The 14,799-nt window shown below is 43.6% G+C and overlaps 1 protein-coding gene across 4 annotated transcripts in view; it reads left to right on the forward strand.

Moving 5' to 3' along the window:
* The window catches only part of RAD17 (RAD17 checkpoint clamp loader component), a 564,733-nt gene that overhangs the window by 157,761 nt on the left and 392,173 nt on the right, over positions 1–14,799 (forward strand). Inside the window, exon 1 of one of the 4 annotated variants that reach the window (XM_078675300.1) lies at positions 5,546–5,566. The exons of 2 other annotated variants lie outside the window; for them this stretch is intronic. The gene's annotated coding sequence lies outside the window, so the exon portion shown is untranslated. Of the gene's footprint in view, positions 1–5,545; positions 5,567–6,905; positions 6,975–14,799 lie in introns of those variants that run through there. One more of the 4 variants, XM_078675298.1, reaches the window with a different exon arrangement.

The following is a 14,799-nucleotide window of genomic DNA, read 5'->3' on the forward strand; positions in this document are numbered from 1 at the left end:
GTGAGGCCAGACGGGAGTATAAGAGAGAGATTAATCTTAGGAAAGCAACTAGGAAACGAGAGGCCTGGGAAGCTTTGGGAGAAGCGGCTAGGAATAAGGATACTAACCTTTTCTGGAAAGTGATCAGAGCAGCTTATAATACTAATGATACTGAGAACTGTATAGATGTAGCAATCACAGCAGAGCGCTGGGTTGAACACTATGGTAAACTTTATACCAACGGCCAGGGGGACGATACGAATAACCAACGGGCTCTCTTACCCCTGAACAAATCTACACAGGTTCATCAGTCAAGTGACCCCTCAGCTTCCCCCTATCCAATTGATTTGGTCTTCAGCACCCTAGAAGTGGAAAACGCAATTAGGGAAAGCCCTTCAGGGAAAGCCCCCGGTCCGGACTACACACCAGTTGATCTCTATAAAGCAAATTTGGAACTTTGGATTCCACTCCTAACTAATGTTTTGAATATGGGTAATAAATGTGGCTTAATTAAAACTTGGTCAGAAGCCATTGTTGTCCCCATTTTTAAAAAGGGAAATAGGGACGACCCGGCGTGCTATCGCCCTATATCCCTATTAGATGGCCTCATGAAAATTGCGGGAAGGATTATCCTCAAGAGAATCCAGAATTGGGAGACAGAAAACAAGATTATCACGGAATTCCAATACGGCTTCCGAAAAGGGCTGGGCACCCAAGAACAATGTTTAAATCTGTCCCTACTGATGGCAAAATATACTGAGGCCAAAAAAGGGGATCTGTTTATTACCTTTGTTGACCTTAGCTCAGCATTTGATTGTGTGGACCACCTGCAGCTTTGGTCGACATTGGAACTTATTGGGGTGGATCCAATCATTATTGCATTTATTAAAGAATTATATAGAGAGGCTGGTGCCAGAGTAAGGTTCGGGACCCAGGGACAATGCACACAGAAATTTCCCATAAACAGAGGGGTCAGGCAAGGATGTATCCTTGCGCCCCTTCTGTTTAGTTTCTATATCAACTCTGTTGTAGACCACTTGAGAATGTTTCAGAATGATTACCCAGTTGTGAACGATAGGCCAGTACCCATCTTACTATATGCCGACGATGCGGCTATTATGTCTAGGACTTTGATGGGGTTGCAGCGAGCGGTGAGAGAATTTTCATCCTATATGGGAAAAAGAAACCTAAAAGTGAACACTTCCAAAACCTTTTCCATGCCGTGTTCCCAAAGGAGTAAAAGGTCACAATGCTCGATCTATCTTGATGAGCAAAGAATTGAGAGCATGGATACCTTTTGTTATTTGGGTGTTGTCTTTGGGAGGAAAGGAGACTGGAAGCATGCGGTATCGGCTAGAAGGCTTGCCTTTACGCGCGCCATTGGGGCCCTGAGAACTTTTGCTGCGAAAATTGGGGGCAAGCCGATTGCTGAGATGATACAGGTTTATAAAGCAAAGTGTGTAGCGACAGTTACGTATGGAGCAGGCCTATGGGGGTTTGAAGATGTGTCCTCACTCCAAATCTGTGAGAACCTTTTTATCCGTTATTTATTGGGTGTGGGTAAAACTACTTCTACCTATCTCACTCACATTGAGTGTGGCCTTAAATATCTCAGTGACTATTTAAAGCTGGCCCCGTGCTTGCTCTGGCACAAAATTTGGACCACCAAGGAATGTCAACTTAATAGAGACCTGATCAGGGACTGTTTGAATTTGGACGCTGCATCCAAAATAAAATGGCTGCGACAGGTCCGGATGATGTTTTCCAATATTGGCTGTCCTGAATACTTTGATGATCCAGAGTCCTTAGAAAACCTGACTAGGTCATCTCTCAGAAAACTCCTAATCACACATCTGGAGGGCATTAGATGGGAGGCTGAGAAACTCAAAAATACTACTCTGAGTTACCAAAGAATAACCCCCACTGAAGGCTTGCAACTGTATCTCAGGGTCGAAACTGCTCCTTATTCCCGTATGTTACTTACCAGACTCCGCCTAGGCATTTTCTTTCGGATGATTACTTTACCAAAACTAAATGATTGGTCTACTTCGAATCTAATCTGTCCGTGTGATGATCGCTCAATACAAAGTAACATTCATGTCATGTTCTTTTGCAAATTGTATTCTGCCCCAAGGAAACTGTATTTATTACCTCTTCTTAAATCTTGGGGCATAAGAACATGCAAAAACGCTTACTTTAAGTTACTTTTGCTAGATGAGGTGTATGTCATCTATGTGGTTTCTTGTTTTTTAAAGTCAGTCATGAAATTTAGAAATTCTATGATGTAACTTTTTATATTTAAATTTTCGTACATGTCTTGACTTATGGTTGATTTTCTGAAATGATACCATCGACTGTATGTTCTTATTATCTGAAAATGGCTTTTTCGAGCTTTTAAGCGTTGGGAGAAAATTGTGGTATAAAATGTGCTGTATGCTTTTATGATTTTTACAAAACAAATCGAATAAAGCTTATTTTGAATTTGAATTTGACATGCACTATAAAGCTAAATATAGGCGATTCCAATGTTGTGTGTGCTCCTCTTTAATGGGTATCAGCACCATTATGTGTTGTGAGAATTTCTGCCATATCACAAATAGAAGCTCGTTGTGCAGAGAGGAAAATTTGCACCTTTGCCAATGCAGACTGTTTGTGGGATTTTCTGTGAAACGAAAAGCCTATGATACCCTGTAGAAATTGTTTTAAAAGACAATCTTCTCATGCCGTGAAGGATGCAGCACCAAAAGACTTAAATATTCAAAGGCTATATGCTTTAGAAATGCCATGTAACCGAAATACAGTAGTATTCCTTCTTGGTAATTTCTGCAATACCCTTTAGACGTTCTATAAGGGGACTTCTCATATAGTGGTACTTTATTATAGGTATTCCTAAAATACCCTAGAGAGATAAAGATTTCCATGCAGTTAACTGTGTTCTGTCATAGGAATTACTTCCATGAGTGTGTAGACTTTGTTTACATGCGATTATGATGCTGTTGCAGCTAGGAAAGCCATGAATAGACAGTCTTGCTATATAGTATGAACCCACGCTGCCTGTACACAAACCTCTCATTATGGTTTAAATCTTTTATTAATTTTCCAAACAGAAGAAGGAATAAGACCCCCAGCTCCCTGAGGACAGTGCGGTGACGATAACCATTGTCGCAGATTATAGCATTACCAAAGTAATATGAGCAGAGCGGGTTTGTAGGAGGAAACAAGTAGGGGCGGGAAAAAACAGAACAAACAACTAGAACCCAACATTACCACCCTCCACCCCCTCCCTCTTCCACAAAAAGAAAAAGGAATGAATACTCTGGAAGTCAGCGTGGTCGCTTAGGGTTACGCTAGGAGCTATCTTGCAGGATTTGTGTATCGGCAAGGTGAAGAAGTCTGAGGTATCGGGGGCATGTCAGTTCTTGAAATTCAGTTATGAGCAAGGTTCGAAAGGGTCGCCACAACTCTGGGAACTCAGACCCTTTGCCAGCTAATGTGAGGGTTAGCTTTTCCATCCCCAGTACCTGCCATAGTCTCTGTAGCCGGAGTGTGTCGGAAACTGGGCGGATCGCCAGTGTACAAGAATATTCTGAGTGGCTGCGCCCGGAGCGATGGCGATCAATCGGCCCCTCCGGGACTTTAGCGGATATGTTATAGGGTTGGGTAAGCCCAGGAGAATGTATGCAGGAAATCGCGGGAGTTGTGTTTCGAAGTGGCTGTCTATCTCTTCAAGTACTTGGGACCAGTATGGTTGGAGGCAGTCGCAACCCCAAAGAAGATGCATAAGAGTGCCTATCTCCCCGCAGCCCCTTCAACACAAGGCGCTTTGTCGAGGATCGAAGTGATGAAGGCGCTACGGCATATAATACCAATAGGTGGCTACCTTAGTCAGTGTCTCTGAGTCCTGTGTGGTATGCTGAGTGTCGAGCCCTATGATATATGCCATCCCACTCCTTGTGACTAAGCGTCCGTCCCAGGTCCCGCTCCCATCGTTTTCGGCCATCGTTATATGTGAGTGTAGAGGTTGTTAATAACTGTTTATATAGGTCGGAGATGATTTTTGACACCACCCCAGTAGGTGAAAGGTAAGCCGCCCGAGTGGCCAGATCTAAGAACCGTGTTGTAATGTGCTATTTACTAATGCACTCTCCCCACTGTGGTTCTCTGCCTGTCTGCTCAGCCTGTGGTGAGGTCATTTGGAATGTTGGGGTTGGTTTGTATGTAGCTGTGAATCAGTTGGTGTGATGGGCTGAGCAGAGAGGACCTTGCTCCTGGTGGGGCATTTCTAGACATTACCAGAGTTACCAGGTATTACTATGGATCTTCTTGTAACTGAATAACTGTAGATTACTTCAAGAATAAATCTTCTAATACCTTCTATAAGACTTGTCTAAGCCTCCTACTTCGTTTTAACACTGGCGACGATTTAAAAAGAACCCATGGAGCTACCTTGGATGCTTTTGACTTTTGAAACTGAAGTAAGAGAAGCTGATTAAGAAGAAGAACAAGCGCTTTTAAAAAGGATTTAAAGTTTTGGAACTTAAAGACTTAAAGTAAGTGTATTGAAACTCATGGATTGGATGAAACTAGGCACCCCTAATGCCCCACCTGTGACCAAGTCAGCGGTCGCCCTTAACTGGACTTAACTGAAGGTGCCTGTTTCTGTTGTCTACTTGATTCTTTTGGATACTGCCTGTCACTTGTCTGCCTGTTTTGCAACCTTATCTCTGCACTGTGAAATCGACAGGCATCCCCAAACCACCCGTGCTGATTTGTGTCAAAATTAATTTTGGAGTTACTGTTGTAGAGAGCTCATGCCAGCAAGTCTTCTGTCAAGCATGGAGAGCTGACTTTTGCTTTTCAAAAAGCGGACACCTTTGTGATGGGGAGAGGAGAGAGGCTGCTGAGGTTAATGCTCATAGTGTGCGCTCTGCATTTCCAGATGAAAGGGAGCGACGTGGGGAATTCAGCCTCGGTGTTCCAGTGAAGAGAGATGGGCGTTGCGAAGGAAATCGGGGACTGTGTAATTTCATTTTTTTGTGTTTTTTTTGTTTTGTGTTTGGTCACAGTTTAACAGACTTGCGGCGGTTTAAAACTGTGGCGCGTGTCTTATCTAGTGCACGCAATCTTACCTGAATCTCTGAGAACTTGATTACGCCATTGGATTCTCTATGACGCTGTGGATTCATGTATCGAAGCCTGTATTGCAGCAACGTGCCGTAAGCCACCCGGCCTTGCGTCCCTACGACGTGCTGCCATTTTGGTATTGGAAGCGATTTGCTGTGATGTCCGTGACGCTGCCAACCACGACTGTAATTTGAATAACGCTGCTTCCTTTAATGAAGTGCCGAGGTGCAGGAAATGATTCCTCGTGAATACAGCAACCTTGCACGGATTTGTGTTGCCTTGGTGGTGTACTGTCTTCTTTGGAATGAGCTCCACTCTTCAATTCTTCAATGAATCTGTGGTTCCTGGTGGAGTCTGCATGTTTTCAGTTGTCACTTGCAATCGACATCTTGGTGAAGTTTTCGATCTGTTTGGAGTTTGTGCAAATAGAAGCTGCATACAGCATTGACATGGAGTTCCTCGGGTGAGAGATCGCTCACCGGAGCACAAGTTTTTCTTTTATTTATTTATTTGTTTTAAAGTGTTTAGGCTTATTTCTTCTCAGCTTGATGTATGGGTTTGTGGGAGTGCAGTGTCCCTGTTTTATTCTTTCTTGGAAGGGTTTTGGGGATTTGTTTGTGCTTTCTTTTATTTTGAGGCTGGTTTTTGAGAGTTTCTTTGAAGAATATTTTGGACTGTGTGTTATAGATACACATGTAGAGTATTTTGTCAAGGGAGGTGTGTAATTTTAGAAGGTCACTATCTGCTTAGTTTGTTTCGCACGTTTATTTTGACGACTTTTTGGACTGCATGAATGTATTTCTTATTGTTTTGGATTTAGATTTACTTAGGTTTGCTATGTTCTATTTTTAACAGATTAGATAGACTGTGTGTGACGGGTACACACTTCTCTTATCAGTTTAGATTTACCCTCAGTTTTTGGGATTTCTGAGTTTATTGGTACTCTTTGTATGATTCAAGAGTGTTTTGGGTTACAAGGTTACCCTAGTGTGTTTTGGGTTTAAAGGATACCCTAGTTTTGTTTTGGGTTAAGGGATACCCTAGATTTTCAGGTTTTGTCTTGTGCTATATACACATTACTTAGACTGTGTGTGACGGGTACACAAGTGGGGGGGTTACTTCTGCTGTGTGTAACTTTCCCTATCAGTTTTGCTAATTTATTTTACCCTTGGTTTTTGAGATTTGTGCAGCACTTTAGGAAATTGGTGCGGTTTTGGTTTTTGCTATTTTTTTGTTTTGATCATTTTGTAGGAGAAGAATGTAAGGATGTATTACAATGTTTTGGTGGTGCGTCCTCTTCTCTCTGTCAAAAGTGTGTTTACCATCTTGATGCATTTTTGTGTTTATGATCGTTATTAAGGGGGAAGGATGTGTTATATATTGTTTTAATTCATTCTTCTTATCCTGACCTGTGTGGGGGAAGGATGTGTTATATATTGTTTTAATGCATTCTTCTTTTCCTGACTTGAAGGATGTGTTATATATTGTTTTAATGCATTCTTCTTTTCCTGACTTCTATATTTTCTGTATTTTATCTACTTTTATTCCTGACTTGTGTATTCTATTTCTGACTTGTACTTTTGTATTTCCATTCCAGACTCCTGTATTTTATCTTCTTCTATTTCGTGACTTTATCTTCTTCTGTTTCGGTTGAATGTTTTGATTATTAAAAGGGGAGATGTGTTGTAATGTGCTATTTACTAATGCAGTCTCCTCACTGTGGTTCTCTGCCTGTCTGCTCAGCCTGTGGTGAGGTCATTTGGAATGTTGGGGTTGGTTTGTATGTAGCTGTGAATCAGTTGGTGTGATGGGCTGAGCAGAGAGGACCTTGCTCCTGGTGGGGCATTTCTAGACATTACCAGAGTTACCAGGTATTACTATGGATCTTCTTGTAACTAAATACCTGTAGATTACTTCAAGAATAAATCTTCTAATACCTTCTATAAGACTTGTCTAAGCCTCCTACTTCGTTTTAACAAACCGCCTCACAGCAACTCGCGCATAGACGCCTCACACGTTCTTTCCATTCCCTGCAGGTCTCTGACTTTTCCCAGACTGTCCTTCTTCCTACAATTTTTTGCCGAACATTGGAAACTACCAAGTAAGCGCCCTTCCGCCCTCCCCCAGCTTTTCGAACATAACCCTAATGCTTCCTTCCACTGATAGACCATTCCTCTTCTTTTTAGACTCGGAAAACACGACATTGACACAAAGCACGTAAGTCCATGTTCTGCCGCCCCTTTGGGCGATGTTGAGAGACATGTTTTGATTTGGCTATGTTTTCATAGTGGCTAAGTGACTAGATGCACCCATTGATTTGTTTTATAGAGTGTCACTGCCCGGCTTGTCTCACATTCGTGTGCACTCACACCAAAGGTAAGAGGTCGAGCATGAGGCTGGCAGCCAGTTCGTTTCCCCCCCTATTGAGATCTTTAATCAGTGACACCTCTCCCCTTCTCTTTCTCACAGTGTTGAGGTCCTGATGAGAACCCCCCAATCGAATAAGGGTTCGAAACGCGTAGACCGTTTTCCTTCACCTTAAGACCGCTATTCTTGAAATAGCTTGCTACGGCTCTACCAATCATTTAAATTATATTGAAAGAGTGTCTTTGGTGTTTTTGTTGTATTAATTCAATTTGTAACATTCTAGATTGTAAATATTGTCCTGTGTATGCCTGGTATGTGTCAAAGAGTTAGTTTCGAATGAGAATATTGATCAATCACGTATGAATGTTGTCGTTTCACCAATTTGTACTATTTATGTAATGATGTCATTTTTATGAAAATTGTATTTTGTATTGTCCGTATTGTTATTGTTTTGAATTATGGTTGACTTTGAACCAACGAATAACTACAAACTCTGATAAAAAATAAATGTGATTTATTCTGACAAAACTGTCCTTACTCGCGCTTAGTTTAATTCTCAGTGCGCAGCGATCCAGTTCTCTTTCTGAAAATTTGTTGCAGTATTGGCTTTCTGTTTAGTTGTTAAGTTGTAGGTAGGGTAGGAGTTCCGATTCAGGGATGCCGTAATCTGTCTTGAGTTGTGGGAAAGGAATAATTCCCTCTAGGTCAAAAAGGTGGCCTAGGGATCGACATGTAGTGGGATGCCAAGGTGCGAAGACCTTCGGATCCATGCCAGGTTGGAATTCTGGATTATTGAAGAGGGGCGTAAGGGGGGAGGGAAAGGAAATCAGAGCATGGGTGGTGTTAGTGCAGTCCCAGGACTCCATAATCGTGCCCGTGATGTATGATGCATAGAGATTGGGTGGCCTATGTGTCTTGCGAAGTAAGGGGATGCCCTGCAGGGGCATGGCTGCCACTGCCTGGTCTTGAAACAACCAGTGCTTCTCCGATTCTAGGCGATGACATTCCACTAAATATCGAAGCTGTGAGGCATAAAAGTAGAGCTGTAGGTCAGGGACCCCTACCCCTCCCCTCTCCGGTGGGAGAATTGCAATTGCATGCTTAAACCTGGGCTTGCGGCCCTGCCGGATAAAGTGTGCTAAGTCAGATTGAGTTTGTTGAATTCAACCTGAGGGAGGGCGAAGGGGGAGGGTCTGGAAGAGATACAAGATCTGAGCTGAGGGAGTATGGTCATCTTGGTGGCCGCTAGTCTGCCTAGCCAGGAGAGGGTATAGTGCTTCCATTGCCCCAGTTCCCTGAGGATATGTGCACGAAGTTTGGAATAGTTGATGCAAATTGTGGCTTGTATGGTAGGACCTAGTTGTATTCCCAGATATGGGATCGAGGGAGTTGACCATTGTATAGCGTGTTCGTCTTGCAAGTGGGCGGGGAGAGAGAGATGTAGAGAGCAATCGACTTATCCATGTTGATCTTAAAACTGGAGGCCTGTGCAAAGCGGTGTAGTTCAATAAAAACGGCACGGAGCGCAGATACCAGGCTAGAGAGGAGAGCAGGATGTCATCTGCATACAAGCTGATGGTATGTACATCTCCTCCAAATTTGATCCGCATAATAAGCGACTCCAGAAAGGCTTTCGTTATGGGTTCGTGACCGGAGGTCGCAGAATGTTTGCAGGTCTCGGCCTCGAGGGCTGCAGCAGCCATGTTGGGAATGGATTGTGAGTGACCGAAAATGTCCTTCAAGGGTTTCACCTTTTTTGTCCTGGACGTGGACATGCTCTTCTGCCACCTCTAGGCCTGTTGTAGAATGGGGTCGGGGCGCCAGGGGGCTGCAGCTGAGCCAGGAAAGTATCAGCCAGGCAGTGCGATAGGGGCACTAGGCGCGCCGTGTAAGTTGTGTCTTTCTTCTGCGATCCAGCCTGGGCCCTCCGTGTCCGCTGCAGGTTAGGTGTCTCAGAATGGAGGCAGAGGTACATCACCGTGCTTGCCGACCCCTCTGTGCTCCAGCGCTGTACACAGTCGTCGCTGGAAAGTGTGACCAAGATGGAGTGACAGATAGTGGGGGACGGGGGCACCCGTCAGCAGACTAGGCCCCCAGGCAGGTGAGTCACAGATCTCTGCGGCCCAGACAGGCACCGCGCCCCCAGGCCCTCTCAAAATGCGCATGATCTATGCTCTGCGTGCCCAGTGGTCGCCAACATGCAGGGGCAGCCATCACACAGTCCAAGCAGGCCTCTCTTCAGCGCTGCTGCTTGGGGTGCGCTCTTACCGGGAGTCCGCTGGGAGTATAGTCCACTGCCGCAAGGCCCAGTTCCACGCGGGCCGCAAACCGCGGGTGATCCCAGGGAGCCGGGCCGATGGTGTGCACGTGCTGTGTGGGAAGTCTCTCAGTGCAGGTCTGGGGGTCAGAGCTATCCACAGAGCGCCTCAAGGGGGAACCTCACCTGGGAAGCTACAGATGTGCTCCGACCTCCCCCGTGCTCCTTGTTCCTCTATGGGCGCACCCGAAATTTAGGCCGAGGATCTGCACAGCCTGGTGCGCTGTCAGTCTCTTTCAGTGCACGTGCAGCTCCCGCAGTCGGGCACAGCGGAGGCCAGTCGCCGTCCTTGATTGTCATCAGGCTGGGGCTAGAAATGTCCAATCCGACCCCCCAGAGCGCCGAATACCCCCGCCGGCAGCCCGGGAAGCAGGCCGAAGACCAGGTATCTTTGAAGGCTTTAGCACCGTCCGGGGGTGTGTCACAGGCTGCTCATCGCGGCTTTGGGAGGCCCGTGGGTCTTCCGGGCTACTCCTAGTGCGGCTGGGATCAGGACAACTAGCCTCGGTGACCGGATCTCCAGGCCACCGCGTTGTTGAGGCCGCAGCTCCGCTCCGTCGTGAAGAAGCCGCTTCCGTCGCTCCGCAGTCTCAGCCAGTCCTCTGCAGACGCTTCCTAAGCCCGGGTCTCGAAACAGACTCGTGCAGAGTGCGGTCAGGGAGATGTCCAAGGGTTGCCTTGGGCTATTTCAGGCCCGCGGGGACCTATGTACGCTGATTTGGCCGGGCGACGGGCAGGAGCTGGAAGCGAAGCATCCTACCTCACCGCCATTGAGGCCACGCCCACTAACCTCTCATTAAAGACGGTGGGGGCATGTTCCATTGTTAAAAATGCAAAGCCAGCTCAGCCACAAGCCTGAGTAACCCATGTTACCAATATCCTGTAACCCGTACTTCATTTCCCCTGTGTGTATAAAACCTGGAAATTAGAAGCTGGTATTTAATGGAACATGTCTTCTGTACAGACATACACTATTAGTATACATGGGATTGTCCCATATCTTTCTTGAGAATTATATCTATACATGGGAGTTTGTACCAGTTTGCACTCTTCTGAAATGACGGATACACTCTTAGAATATATACATTGTCTTAAAGTTGTTTGTTTACAACAGTTTTCCTCATGGAAGAAAAAGTTATCTTTCCAGAAATTTCATGCACGTTTAAAACTATAACTTTCATTCACTTTTGAAACTTGTTATTTACTTGAGCTTTTCTAGTACCATGATATTGTAGTGTATCCTGTAGTTGCTGTCGCACTTGGGACTTTGCACTCTGGTAAGAGTAAAAGAAATGTTGGGGAATCTTCAGTTTAGTATATATATAATTACTTTAATTTTAGTGTTGTAATTACTCTGTGTTAAAATTGGTAGTTGCTTCTGCTGTGGAGACAAAAAAACTGCACCAACTTTGTGTAGTCATAAAAGCAAGTTAGTGGGCCCTTAGTTAATTCTCTTATTAGGGTTTGTAAACACAAATAATGCCCATGCTTCTTCGCAGAAATAGTGACATAGGTGGGCAACTGAAAACTTTATATGCTAATATGTGAATCCTTATAAACAATATTTGAGCTTCACAATTAGACATCCCAAGCTCACATCAGATAAGAATAAGAGCTTATTCAAATCCCATTACTAGCTAACAGAATGCTAATGCATTTTATTTTAGATTTGAGACATCACATGATTTCTAACCGAGAGTAGCATTGAAGGAGATGTTTTGTTTACACGAGAACAAGAGCAATCCTGTGTTTGCTTACTTGATTTTCTCCCGCATGCAGTTTAACATTATAACACAGTAGTCTCTGGAACACATCTGTGTTAGTATTGTAAAATAAAACTGCTCTTCCATCTCCGGAACTCTGGAACTTTTTAGTGTTCGGTGTAATGCTTTGATTAGCCGCTCTTGGGTATTTTGCAGCCACTGCCCACATAAATGAACATTTGGCAGCATCCCACAATGGAATGTATGACTTGGCAGTGATTCGACTCATGGTGGACACGTATCAAATATGGCTGGGCCATTTCATAACTCTGTTTTCACTACGAACCTTACTGGCCATGATCAGACAGTTCTTCACTCAAACATTTATCAATATGATTTACCCTTATATACCTACACATATCCCTAGGCCATGGGATCATTGATTGGATTGTATATTGTCGGTATGGTTCATGGTTCACAACACCTCAAGTAAGGGGTCTCTGCTCATGGGTCCACTAGTGCAAAGCAGACCAACACCTCTGTCCAAGATGTGACAGGCATGCTTTTAGAAGGCAGAAGGTCTCCACATAGTTATTTCATTACAGCTTTATTGATTTCAAAGTAGCTTTCAAATGTGTAAACCGGGCGCTATTGTCGAACAAGCTGAAGCGCTGGGGTGTTCCCAAAATACTGCTATGAGAAATCCAGTCACTTTACTCTGAAACATGGATTCAAATAAATATCGGGGGCGGTACCTGAATATCCAGGAAGATCGTGACTCACCACGTCCGCTCCTCGTCTCTTTAACCTCTTAATGCCGATCTATTACCAGCCTTAGATCAGGAAAACTCCGATTCTTTGCGGTTTGGTCCCCTTCGGCTATCATACGCAGATGACATTGTGCATTTTAGTTCAACCAAAGACCAGTTAACATCATGGCATGGTACACGAGAACTAACCATCTGGAGGTCAACGTGACAAAAACTAAATCAATGTCCATCGGTTATCGAGCTGGGCAGGCCGCCACAATGGTATTAAATGATGCTCAAATGGAAACAGTATCTAATTACAAATATCTTGGACTTTACCTTGATTCGAGAGGAAACTTCCTCCACCAAAAACAATATATAGAGAAGAATGGGCTTGCATGAATCCATGTCTTCGCAATCTTGGCAGAAAAACTAGGCGGGCCATCCTTTCAACTACTCTTATCAGTCATCACCGCGAAATTTCGAACAACCATTACATACGTTAGCGTGGCCATGCAAGGGCAGGATGCTGCAATAGTGGATAAAACCCTGACTAACACCTTTAAGTGAGCATTCAACCTGCCCCAAAACACATCGCCAGCACGAATTTGGGCTACTGAAACAAGACCTAGCCAGGTCAACAGCAATAAAAAGTTGGTATAAAATCATTAGCGATCAAGATTCCACACAAAAAAATAGCGCGTTATGATCAGCTTTTCGAAGTGATCATCGGTCGGAACATTATAAATAACTGAATTCTTTCCTCAAACAACTGTGTCTAACCGAACTATGAGCCGCAAATCTGCCATATGATGCCTTTTAAAAGGCGACCACTAGGGCACTAAAGCTACATTCTTGTCTTGAAGACAAATTCAGTTCCCGCTCTCACACATGGATAGAAATCAAATACTACGACACCCTGGCTCCAGCACCTTACCTGGCAATCCCCTTTTCAGCACGTATTAAGCACAAACTTATTATTCTGCACATAGGTAGCTTACTAACACTAGTAATCCAATCCGTTTTCAAACACGTTCGTTTGACATCAGGTTACTTTGCTTTTTTTTTTTTTTTTTTGCAAAACAACACAAAAAGATTTGTACATAAAAAAGACATATTCATAAGCGTAGATTATGCATGTATCAACATTAATATTTCTTGTTGTTAATACAGGTCATATACTTATGGAAGCAAAAGAACATAGCATAATGGTTATATCAAAGAATAAATCGAAATACAGAATTGTTATTTTATTGTAATTATCTGGTCCTATTATTCCAGCCCTCAATTGGCTCCTAAATTCTTTCCCCTCTCATCCTGGCTTTTTCCCTCCTACATGCATAAATTGCTTTTTCTTGATTATAAATCCCTAGGTATCGTGTCAGCCATAGTTGGAAGTTAGGGGGATCTGCCTCCTTCCATAGTGCTGCTAGGATTATTCTGTACACCGCCGTCCCCAAAAAGAGACATGTTTCCTCCTCCTTGCTGTGCATAAGAGTATTGTCATATCCTAGCAGATATAGAGTGGGTGATTCAGCTATGGCGTGGCCGAACACTTCTTGCCAAAATTCCGCTATCATTTGTCTGAAAGGTGTAAGTTTGTCACATTCATAGAACATATGTATCAGATGTGCTGGATTAGTACCACAGCGAGGAAATTCGGAGTTTGCTCTTTTCCCCCAAGTATACAGTTTGGCGGGTGTATAATATAGATTATATATTGTCTTATACAACTGGGCCTTTAAGTTAGAAGAAATAATTAATTTTGATAAAAGCTGTAGTGACATGTCAATATCGACATTAGGATTATTAAGTGTATTTGCCCATGTAGATCCGATATGCTCTAGGTCATCCTTCTTACTCTCTAGCAACATATCATAGAGTGTGCCTATCCTGGATGCTGATTTCCCTATATAATCCGATAAGGGGATATTTAACAGAGAGATATTAGGGATTTTTATATTGAGGATAGTGTTGATTTGGATAAACTTAAAGATATCTATGTTCGGAATTAAAAATTTGTCTTGAAGGTGCTGAAACCTAGTTTCTGAGACGGCCTCAAGGAAATCTCCTAGGGTTAAAACCCTTCAGGTTTTCCCATCGCCTGGAGATATCGTCATTAGCTTGTCTTGGTAGCACAGATGAGTTCCATAGTGGTGTGTACTTATTACATTTTGGGATTTTCAGTTGCCTCGCTGTTTTCTTCCAGATTCTCCAAGCACTCTTAATAATCTTGAACTTAACCTTTTTGTAATATGAGGGTTCTAATTGTTTTAGCAGCAAGCCTTTTGCCTTGTTTCCTAAGGCTAGTTCATATATTGATGGTATAGCACTTTTTTCTAGTGTTGGATCTGCTGTATATATATTGAACAGGGAAGACATTTTGCTGGAGCATAGTGGCCCATAGGTAGAGCATTATATTGTGGATTGCTAGCCCACCTCTGTGTACCGGGAGGGATAGGTAATTTAGGGCCCTCCTGATTTTTCCGTAATTCCACATAAACTTGCTCATTTGATATTCTATTGCTTTAATAGCTTTATCTTCAACTATTAGAGGAAT

The sequence above is a fragment of the Lissotriton helveticus genome, chromosome 2_1 (assembly GCF_964261635.1).
Source record: "Lissotriton helveticus chromosome 2_1, aLisHel1.1, whole genome shotgun sequence".
NCBI lineage: Eukaryota > Metazoa > Chordata > Amphibia > Caudata > Salamandridae > Lissotriton > Lissotriton helveticus.